Genomic DNA, 9,173 nt, shown 5'->3' on the forward strand with positions numbered 1-9,173 from the left:
TGATTTCTTATTCAAAAATTCTGAGTTCATATATTTTTAGTTCACCTTTTTTTGAGTTCGTCATATATTTAGATCACCTTTCTTTTTCAAAGATGCCTAAGTTTTTTTTGTTTCAGTAGAGGTGCTCTTGATTCACTTTTCATTTTTCCCTCACATAATTTTGACATAGTGTATTCATCTCTCCATATTCATTTCCACTGGACCGTGCAGAAGAAAGAATGAAGAAGAAGAAGAGGAAGAGGAAGAAGATAAAGAATGAAAGGGAGAAGAAAAAGACGAAGAAGAAAAGGAGAAGGAGAAAGGGAAAAAGAAATGAAGAAGAAGAAGAAGAAGAAGAAGAAGAAGAAGAAGAAGAAGAAGAGGAAGAAGAAGAAGAAGAAGAAGAAGTAGAAGAAGAAGAAGAAGAAGAAGAAGAAGAAGAAGAAGAAGAAGAAGAAGAAGAAGAAGAAGAAGAAGAAGAAGAAGAAGAAGAAGAAAGAGGAGGAGGAGGAGGAGGAGGAGAAGGAGAAGGAGAAGGAGAAGGAGAAGGAGGATGAGGAGGAGGAGGAGGAGAAGAAGAAGAAGGAGAAGGAGGAGAAGAAGGAGAAGGAGGAAGATGAGGAGGGATAAGTGGAAGAGGAAGAGGGAGAAGAAGAGGGGGGGAAATGAGGGGGAGGGTGATGGGTAGAGTTTGAGGGTGAGGAGAAGAAGAATATGGATAGAAAACATTAAAGATGGTCCCTTTCTTTTAAGAAGAGATCAGTAATCTTTTCTAATATTTAATTGACTGAGTTGGGAAAAATTTGTAGGCTAAGAAGCAAAGTCTGAAGAGCTCTGTTGAATACAGTAGTACAGACAAGATTATTCTTAGAAAAGCAAGTGTTCATTTATTCTTGACTGATTTTTTTCTTATTCTAGAACCTGAATGATAGCATAGTGGTAGGGCATTTACCTTGCACCCGGCCAACCCGGCCGACCCTGGTTCGATTGTTCCGCCCGTCTAGGAGAGCCCAGAGAGCTACTGAGAGAATCTCGCCCACACTGCATGCCTGGCAAAGTACCCGTGACATACTCAATATACCAAACACAGTAACAACAATTCTCACGATGGAGACGTTACTGGGCCCACTCGAGCAAATTGGTGAACAATGGGAGGATAGTGCTAGTGCTAGAACCTGAGCGATAGCACTGCCGGTAGGGCTTTTGCCTTGCATGTGGTCGACCTGGGTTTGTTTCTTAATCCCTCTCGGAGAGCCTGGCAAGCTACCAAGAGTATCCCATCCACACGGCAGAGCCTGGCAAGCTCCCGGTGGCGTATTCACTTAATCTTCACTTAACTTCCCGTTAGTCGTCGATTTGCTCGAGCGGGCGCCAGTAACGTCTCCATTTGTCCCTGTCGCGTGCTAGTGTAGCCCAATGGCATCTGTTCGCTCCAGGAACATGAAGGGCCTCAAACCGATCGTTCATGAACGATGAACGATTGGTGGCTTATTCAATATGTCAAAAACAGTACCAAGAAGTCCCACAGTGAAGACGTTACTGGTGGCCTGATGAACAGTGGGAGGACAATGCTACAGACAGTGCTATTCTAGATCCTAGCACGGTAATAGATGAAACATGGATGTACTCAATTCTGAATGCCACCCACAGAATCTTCTGAGGCCTCTAAAGAATAGAACTGATAAGGTAGTAAACATATTATTTAGAGGCAGGGTAGATCCCTTTTATGCTATGATACTGTCCTTCAACAGATTTTACTTTACTTTTAAATGTTAATGAGGTATGGAAAGGATCCCTATAAAATTTAAAATTTAAGGACAATGATATCAAGATGTTTCTATGCATTTTAATTTCTTTCTACATCATCGATGCTTGATATTCTTCAGAGCAGTTTCTAATAACTCACCTAAGAATTCTTCAAAGTTCTACTTTGCTCTGATCCAGATTCTTTTACTTGTAGTGTATCCAATATCCAAAAAAGGTGAATAGATGTTTGGCTTCCTGCTTTGAGGGGATCCTCATCAGTGTTCTAAGAGAATTAGGCACTTAACTTGACAGGAATCAACCATCTTTTGTTAATGATGTTTGACTCACTGAAACTCCAGATATCATCCAAATGGGGAAAAAAGAAGCTTTAAATGTTCCTGAACCTGCTCCATCACACCTAAGAAAGAAAATGGGAGGACAAACTACAACAAAGCAGAGCAATTAACATCACAAGTTGCTAATTACCTCTCCTGGGGACAGAGGCAGATGTAGGCTATTAATTGGTCCCAATAAGATATTCCTTCATGGCATTATTCTTTTGAGAATTTATTATATCAAAACTCCTTCTTTTAAAGATGAAGTCATGAAATTTACATACAAATGGTATTACTTGGAAAGTATCATGTTAAGCAAAATGACTCAGAAAGAAAGGGATAGACTAGAAAGATTGCATTCATCTGGGGAACATAAAGTAACAAAATAGGAGACTAACACTCAAGAATGGCAGAGTTTAGTACCAGGAATTTAATTCTATGGCTTGGAGGCCAGCCACACATGCTAGGGGAAAAGGGAGCTCTTATAGAGAAGGGAGCACCAAATAAATAGTGTTGGGAGGATCCTCCCAGGATGGGAGAATCATGCTGAAAGTAAACTATAGACCAAACATGATTGTCACCCATTGCCTCTTTTGCAAACCACAACACCCAATAAGAGAGAGAGAACCAAAGGAAATGCCATGTCACAGAGTCAGGGTGGGATGGGGGCTGGGGGCTGGGAGGGTTACTGGGATCCGTGGTGGTGGGAAATGGGCACTGGTGGAGGGATGAGTATTCGATCATTGTATAACTGAATCCCAAGCACAAAAATTTGTTAGTCTACAACTGAACCTCATGGTGTTTTACTAGTAAAAATTTAAGGAAAAAAATAACATAGAAACAGCAATTTTTGAAATAATAACTAGATTCAAAGAAAAAAAAGAGTCCCAAGTATCCCTCCTGCAATGTAAGCTCAGTTATCTAGACAATATTGATGTTCCCTTAATATCTTTTTTTTTCTTGTGTTAGGAACAGATGACTCTCTCTGATTGGGGGGCACACCTTAGGGTTATTAGGGTTTCTTCCTGACTCTGTGCTCGGGGAAATCTCTTAGTGGGTTTTGGGGACCATATGTAGCACTGGGAGGGCAGCCAGTTTGAACCTACGGACTGTTCAGTAGCTCTGTGCCTCACTTTGTTTCTTTAATTGGGTTATGATGACACCTACACAGATAGGTATAACGCTAAACTGGTATTCTATGAAATGATAAATCAACGGTAAATTGAGGTTCATCATATTTAGAAATATAGAGATTTGCAGTATTGAGATCGAAACAAAAATTACTCTTGAGTCCAGGGACTCCCACCATTTTCTTTCTATATTTTAAATTTTTATTAGTGAAACACAATGAGGTACAGTTGTAGAATTGCAAATTTTGGTGTTTGGGTTTCAATTATACAATGATGATACCCATCCTTCCACCAGTGCCCATTATTCACCACCACGGATTCTAGTAGCCCTCCACCCACCTCCATCCACCTCACCCCACCCCACCCCACCTCTGTGGCAAGGCATTCCCTTTTGTTCTCTCTCTCTTTTGGGGTGCTTTGGTTTGCAAAAGAGGCATTGAGTGGCTATCATGTTTGGTCTATAGTCTACTTTCAGCATGCATCTCCCATCCCGGGAGGATCCTCCCAACACCCTTTACAGGTGCTCCCTTCTCTATCTGAGCTGCCTTTTCCCCTAGCATGTGCGGCTGGCCTCCAAGCCATGGAGTGAACCTCCTGGTACTTATTTCGGCTATTCTTGGGTGTGAGTCTTCTCTTTTGTTACTTTATATTCCCCAGATGAATCCAATCTTTCTATGTATGTCCCTCTCTTTCTGACTCATTTCACTTAGCAAGATACTTTCCATGTAGTATCACTTGTATGTAAATTTCATAATTTCATCTTTTCTAACAGCTACATAGTACTCCATTGTGTAAATGTACCAAAGTTTCTTTAACCAGTAATCTGTTCTCGGGCACTCATGTTTTTCCAGATTCTGGCTATTGTGAACAGTGCAGCAATGAACCTAGAAGTGTAGATGTCATTTTAATTGTAGTTTTATTCCTCTCCGGGATATATTACCAGAAGTGCTATTGCTTGGTCAAATGGGAGTTCAATTTCTAATTTTTGGAGAATCTTCCATACTCTTTTCTAAACAGGCTGAACCAGTCGGCATTCCCACCAGCAGTGAAGGAGGGTCCCTTTCTCGCCACATCCGCGCCAACACCACTTGCTTTTGTTCTTTTGGATGTGGGACAGTCTTTGTGGTGTGAGATGATATCTCACTGTTGTTTTGATCTGCATCTCCCTGATGATTAATTAATGATGTAGAGCATTTTCTCAAGTGCCTTTTTGCCATTCGGATTTCTTCTTTGAGAAAATTTCTGTTCATATTGTCGCCCCATTTTTTGATGGGGTTGGGTGTTTTCTTCTTGAGGAGTTCAACCAGTACTTTGTATATCCTTGATTTCAATCCCTTATTGGATGTGTATTGGACGAATATATTTTCCCATTCTCTAGACTGTCTTTGTATTTTGGTCTCTGTTTCTTTTGAGGTGCAGAAGCTTCTTAGTTTAAGATAGTCCCATTTGTCTATATCTGTTAACACTTGCATGGCCAGTGGTGTGTCATCTTTGAAGATACTGTTATCTTCAATGTCGTGGAGGGTTTGCCAACCTTGTCTTCAAGTACCTTATGTATTCTTGTCTGATTTGAGGTCTTTAATCCATTTTGATTCCTCTTTTTTTACACGGTGTTAGGTAGATATCTGAGCCATTTTTTTGCATGTAGCCGTCCAGTTTTGCCAATAAAATTTGTTAAAGAGGTTTCCTTGCTCCACTTCATATTTCTTGCTTCCTTATCAAAGATTAGATGATCTTATGTTTGTGGGGAGATGTCAGTATATTCAACCCTGTTCCGTTGGTCTGCAGCTCTGCCTTTGTTCCAGTTCCATGCTGTTTTAATTATTACTGATTTGTAGTAGAGTTTGAGATTGGGGAGGTTGATTCCTCCCATTTTCTTTTTCCCAAGAATTGCTCTAGATATTCAGGGGTGCTTATTGTTCCATATGAATTTCAGGAGTGTTTGCTCTGTTTATTTGAAGAATGTCATAGGTATTGTTATAGGGATTGCATTGAATTTGTACAATGCTTTGGAGAGTATTGCCATTTTGACAATTTTAATTCTCCTTTATCCATGAGCAGGGAATATCTTTCCTTTTTCTCATGTCTTCTTTTATTTCCTGAAGTAGCGTTTTTAGTTTACTTTATTCAGGTCTTTTACTTTCTCAGTTAAGTTGATTCCTAGGTACTTGATTTTCTGGGGCACATTTGTGAACGGGATTTTTTTTATGTCTCTTTCTTCTCTCTCATTATTTGCTGGAGCGATAGCACAGTAGTAGGGCATTTGCTTTGAGCACAACCACCCTGGTCGAGCTGGGTTCAAATCCTCCGCCCCACTTGGATAGCCCAGAAAGCTACCGAGAGTATCTCACCTGGTCGGCAAAGCCTGGCAAGCTACCTGTGATGTATTAAATATGCCAAACAGAAGTCTCAAAATGGAGACATTACTGGGCCCGCTTGAGCAAATCAATGAACAATGGGAGGACAGTGCTACAGTTCAGGAAACCCATAGACTATTGGGTATTTATTTTATAGCCTACAACTTTACTATACAAGTCAATTGTTTCTAGGTGTTTCTTGGTAGAGGTTTTAGGTTTCCCTAAGTATAGTATCATATCGTCTGCGAATAGTGAGAGCTTGATTTCTTCCTTTCCTACCTGAATACCCTTAATATCTTTCTCTTGCCTATCCACTATTGCAAGTATTTCCAGTACTATATTGAAAAGCAGTGGAGAGAGTGGGCATCCTTGTCTCGTCCCCAATCTTAGAGGGAAGGCTCTCAGTTTTTCCTCATTGCAGAAGAAGCTTGCCGTAGATTTGTGGTAGATGGATTTAACTATATTGAGGAAAGTCCCTTCTATATCCATTTTAGTGTGGGTTTTCATCATAAATGGGTGCTGGATCTTGTCAAATGCTTTCTTTGCATCTATGGATATGATAATATGGTTTTTATCTTTTTTGTTGATATGATGGATTATGTTGATTGATATCCGAATGGTAAACCATCCTTGCAACCCCGGGATGAATCCCACTTGGTCAGGGTGTATGATCTTTTTGATGAGTTGTTGAATTCTATTTGCTAGTATTTTGTTGAGAATCTTTGTGTCCGTGTTCATCAGGGTTATCAGCCTGTAGTTTTCTTTTTGTGGTGTCTTTGTTTCCTTTTGGTATTAGAGAGATATGGGCTTCATAGAAACTATTTGGGAGAGTTTCTGTTTATTTAATTTCCTGGAAAAGCTTGAGAAGAACTGGCAATATGTCCTTTATAGATGTTTGGAAAAATTCGCAAGTGAATCGATCTGGACCTGGGCTTTTGTTTTTGGGAAGACGTTAGATTACAGTTTCAATTTTCTTGATGTTAATAGGAATATTCAGCTTACTCTAGATCTTCTTGTTTCAGCCTTGGGAGATTATAAGACTCCAGGAATTTATCCATTTCTTCTAGGTTCTCTTTTTTGTGACATACAGAGTTTCAAAGTAGTCTCTGGTGATATTTTGAATTTCTTTAGTTTTTGTTGTGATATTGCCTTCTCATTTCTGATTCGGTTTATTAGGGTTCTCTCTCTCTTTCTTTTTGAGTCTTGCTAGTAGTTTATCTATCTTGTTTATTTTGTTAAAGAACAGTTCTTGGTTTCATTGATCTTTCGGATTGTTTTTTTTTTTGTTTCCATGTCATTAATTTCTGCTCTAAGTTTTATGATCTCTTTCCTTCTGACTGGTTTGGGCTCCTTTTGTTGGTCCTTTTCTAAGATATTGAGCTGTGAAGTCAAGTTGTGTATGTGGGTCCTTTTTTTCTTCCTGAGAAATGCTTGCAGTGCTATAAATTTTCCCCTTAACACGACTTTAGCTGCATCCCATAGGATCTGGTAGCTTGTGTCTTCATTCTCATTTGTTTCCAGGTATCTTTTGATTTCGTCTTTGACTTTCTTCCAGACCCACTCGTTTTTCAACATTGAGTTGCTTAATTTCCAGGTGTTTGATTTGGTTCTCCGTGTCTGTGTGGGCTGGAGTGATAGGACAGCATGTAGGGCATTTTTGCCTTGTGCACAGCTGGCCTGGCCGAGCTGGGTTCAATTCCTCTGCCCCCCTCAGAGAGTCCGGCAAGCTACTGAGAGTATTTTGCCTGCATGGCAAAACCTTGCAAGCTACCCGTGACGTATTCAATATGCCAAACATAGTAACAACAAGTCTCACGATGGAGACGTTACTGGGCCCGCTCGAGCAAATCGATGAACTACAGGAGAACCATGACCGTGACCGTTCATACTACCCAGGGTATATGGATTCCAATATATTGACACACAGTTGTTACTCTCACATACATGTTTGATAGTTTACCAATATTTTGACATTTCCTCATTATTTATACCTTTATGGTTTCCTGTTAACTTTTTCTAAATTTTAAAAGTTGACAATCATATTTTAATTCACTTTGTTTTACTTTTTATTTATCAAACATCAGTTTAAAAACTGTTAGTGAAATAAACTATCATGAAGAAAGATTTCAAAACTTACTTTTTGGGGAAGCATGAATCTGATACCAAATGTCAAACCAAGACACCATAAAAAAGTAAAAGTACATGATAAACAGCATGTTAATACAATGAACAAAATATTAATTAATATAATTCAATATACATTTAAAGGATCAAACACCAGGAACTAGTGGGAAGTTTTTTTTTTTTATTTTTCAGTTATATCAGGTGATACTCAGGGTTTACACCTGGATCTGTTCTTAGGGTTAAATTCTGGTGGGGCTCTTGGGGACCAAATGTAGTGTCAGGAGTTGAACCAGGGATGGCTGCTTACAAGATAAGCACCCCATTTGCTGTACTATCTCTCCACCCTGAGGATTTATTGCAGGAAACAAAGATGCTTCAACTCATGCAAATCTACTAATTTTATATATCACATCCAAAACATGAAGGAAATAGTTGCATGTTCACCTCAACAGACACAGAAATAATTTGACAAAATTCAACATTCTCAAAACTCAATCATTTGAAACATGATTGTAAAAACTCTTAAAACAAGTCAGATCAGGAAAGCACTTCAATGTAGCAGAATCACTATAATAGCAGTCCACACTCAATGGTCAAATCTGAAAACATTAAAATAGAAAACAAGAAAGGTAGACTGAACACCCCCACCTTCTTATCAACTCTAAGCTTGTATTGATGGTCAGAATAATTAAGTAAGAATAAGAAAAACATTACTGTATGGAAAAATAGACATAAAATTGTCTCCCTCTGTATCTGATATATGTATAAATACATAACATCTATGCATATATAATGTGTTCATATATCCAACCACACTTTTTAATTGAAAGTATAATGAAAGAAAACTATTAAAAGTGATGAGTTGAAAAAGGTAAAGGTAAAGGTAAAGGTAAAGGCCCTCCCGTTGATCGTCGATTTGCTCGAGCGGGCCCAGTAACGTCCCCATTGGAGACTTTGTTGTTACTGTGTCTGGCATATCGAATACTCTCGGTAGCTTGCCGGGCTCTCCGAGAGGGGCGGAGGAATCGAACTCGGGTCGGCAATGTTGGCCGCGTGTAAGGCGAACGCCCTACCCGCTGTGCTATGTATTGTGGAAGACTGACTTATTATCTGTTTAAAGTTTATGGGCACTTTGCCCAGTCCTCTCTCTTGCCCCCCATCTTCATCCTCCATTCATAGTCACTTTTCTGTTCTATCCCAACTCACTCTTACTTTTAAAAGCATACAGATTTACTTGTGGGAAAAAAAGAACTTCATTTGATCAACCCTACTTTAACTTTCTCTAATGTTTCTGAACTCGCTTCATCTAAGGCTTTCCAACTGAAAGTAAAAGACGTGGTTCAAAGAAAGAAGGCTGAGCGCAGAGACTTCCTCTATTGAAGGAAGTCTGATCTAGTACTGACAATGTTATGCTATTTCCTGGTGCTTTTGCCAGGAAGGTGTCTCTGCTGAGTTATTATTCCTATGCTTTGCTATTATGTTCATGACAAATTTGGAAGTTA

This window comes from Sorex fumeus, unplaced genomic scaffold (genome assembly GCF_029834395.1).
Source record: "Sorex fumeus unplaced genomic scaffold, SorFum_2.1 ptg000007l, whole genome shotgun sequence".
Taxonomy (NCBI): Eukaryota; Metazoa; Chordata; class Mammalia; order Eulipotyphla; family Soricidae; genus Sorex; species Sorex fumeus.